This window comes from Triticum dicoccoides, chromosome 4A, assembly GCF_002162155.2.
Source record: "Triticum dicoccoides isolate Atlit2015 ecotype Zavitan chromosome 4A, WEW_v2.0, whole genome shotgun sequence".
NCBI classification, from domain to species: Eukaryota; Viridiplantae; Streptophyta; class Magnoliopsida; order Poales; family Poaceae; genus Triticum; species Triticum dicoccoides.
The window spans coordinates 155,322,408-155,325,021 of record NC_041386.1 but is presented as its reverse complement, the minus strand read 5'-3'; positions in this window follow the sequence as shown (position 1 = coordinate 155,325,021).

Sequence of the window (2,614 nt, the reverse complement as noted above, 5' to 3'; positions counted from 1 at the left end):
GCTGGATGAACAGTAGACGGTGGAGGGGTGCCCGTGGAGGGGTGGTTGAACAGGACCCCGTGGTGTGGAGGGCTGGATGAACAGTAGATGGTGGAGGGGTGGTTGAACAGTAGCCGGTGGAGTAGCGCGCGGTGGAGGCTGGATGAACAGGAGCCCGTGGAGGCTGGATGAACAGGAGCCCGTGGAGGCTGGAGGAGGTCGACGGTGGATATGAACAATATCCCTTGGAGTCCTGTTTTGCGGTACGCCACACCCCTCCCGATGAACAGGACCCCCGTTTCGACCGTAGCGCTCCAACACAAGTACGGTTCCTCCATTTTGCGGTACGCCACACCCCTCCCGATCAACAAGACCCCCGTTTCGACCGTAGGAGGTCCGTTTCCTCCGTTTTGCGGTACGCCAGACCCCTCCCGATGAACAGGGTCCCGTTTTGAACGTGGCCGATTGAACACAAGGCCGTTTCCTCCGTTCTACGGTACGCCAGGCCTCGTTTCCATCGCCTATTCCGTCCAAGCCCTCCCGATGAACACGACGCATTCCGTTGCCTCCCCATGAACACGACGCATTCCGTTGCCTCCCCATGAACACGACGACGACATTGTTTCTCCGTTCCAACCCAGTCATGTACACGAGCCCTGGCCGTACGTATGCGCGAGTAGGCGTTCGAGACCCCACCCGTATGTACACATACGTGGCCGTATTTTCTTTCTTGCACCCTGGCCGCTGTGCGTACGTGTACATGCTACGTGCGCGCCTCTACTACGACACGTGCACGCCTCTACATCAACTAGTATGTACGTACACGTTCGCGACGAGAATGACAATGCTATGTACGCTTCGACCAGGTGGGTCCCAACTGTCAGGCACTTCATTGCCTGCGAAGATGTAGCTGGTCGGTCCCAGCAGTCAGGGGGCGAATCGTTTTGTTTTTTTTGCTCGGACGCACTTCCTTGCGTCCGAAGATGTAGCTGGTGGGTCCCAGCAGTCAGGGGAAAATGTTTTTTCATGAAATACAGTGGCCCGTCCAGTGGGTCCCAGCTGTCAGGTGGAGGAATCATTATTTTCGCATAATAAGGAGGCACTTACTTGCTGCGGCCGTGGACCCAGATGTCAGCCTCTCCACGTACAGTCCACGTCCAATGGAAGTCATTCCTTGACCACGTTGACCACGCCGCGCTGAGAGCACCAGGGCGGTGGACGATGGCGAGGCCTAGGAAGGGGACGACACGGAGGCAGGGAAGACTCAGCAGTTGTTTCCCACGCGGAGGGGAGTATGACTGTACGAGGGTTTACTGGTTCGTCTGCCGTCGCCGGAGAATAACAGCAGGTGTGGGTGAGTAGAGGGATGGCTAGGCCAGCGATGGGAGTACGGTCGGGCGGTGAGGCCTGCGCGGCAGCACAGCCGGTCGCGAGGAGGAGGGAGCAGGCAGTCCCGCCGGCGCTTGTTTGAGCGGTTGAAGTAGGAAGAGCAGAGATTGAAGAAGCACGACGGGCGTTGGATGGACATCCAACAGTCAGTGCTTGTGCGTCAACCTTTTTTTAGGAAAGCCTCAAATCTGTGGAAAACAGCATACAACCCATCTGCCATTATTTCTAATAATTTATAGCCCATTTGCTAATTCTTAAGGTTTTTTTGGAGCCCATATTCTTTTTGTTAGCATTACAACCCATATTGTGGCCACGGTTAAAAAAATAACGAAATTTTGCATATTTTGGTGCGGTCTGAACTGTTTTTAATCCCGAAATTTCGACTCACATTCAAACTGATTTTAAAAAAATGTATATCAATATAAAATCCAACAAATTCTCCACGCATAAAAATTAATGTAATTTAAACTCTCGAAATGAAAAAAAAAAGATATTTTAAACTAATTGCCTGTTTGATGTGTTTTAAAAATGTACAGCCCATTTCTCATTACTGATGGGCCATTTTCTCGGCCAGCCGAATGAAGCTCTCCTCGTCTTGAATGATTTGCAGCCCAACAGGCCTGACAAAGCGACTTACTTGGCAAATCACAAAAAACTGGGCTGTGGCCATGGACCCAGCTGTCAGCCTCTCCACGTACAGTACTCTTCCGATGGAAGTCGGTCGTTGACCACATTGACCATGCCGCGCCGAGAGCACCAAGGCGGTGGACGACGGCGAGGCCTAGGAAGGGGACGACATGGAGCCGGGGAAGGCGCGGCAGTGGATGCCCATGAGGAGAGGAGTATGAGGGTTCACAGGTTCGGCTGCGGCGTGAGGCTGCCGTCGCCGCAGAATAATAGGGTGTGTGGGTGAGTAGAGGGATAGCATGGGCCAGCGGTGGGAGTAGTAGGGGGCGGTGAGGCCTCCGCAGCATCACAGCCGGCCACAAGAGGCAGGAGCACACGGCACGACCGGCGCAGCTTTGGGCGGCTGGAGCAAGAAGACCAGAGGTTGAAGAAGCACTATGGCCGTTGGATGGACATCGTACGGTCACTGGAGCTAAAATCGTTCATATTGACTAAGTTGACAAAGCCCTCCATCCTCGTCAACTTAGTAGGCCCACAAGTCAGCCTCCCACCAGTCCCAGCTAGCAGGGGGAGTATCATTTTTCTGTGCGTAATAAGGAGGCACTTCCGATGGGTCCGA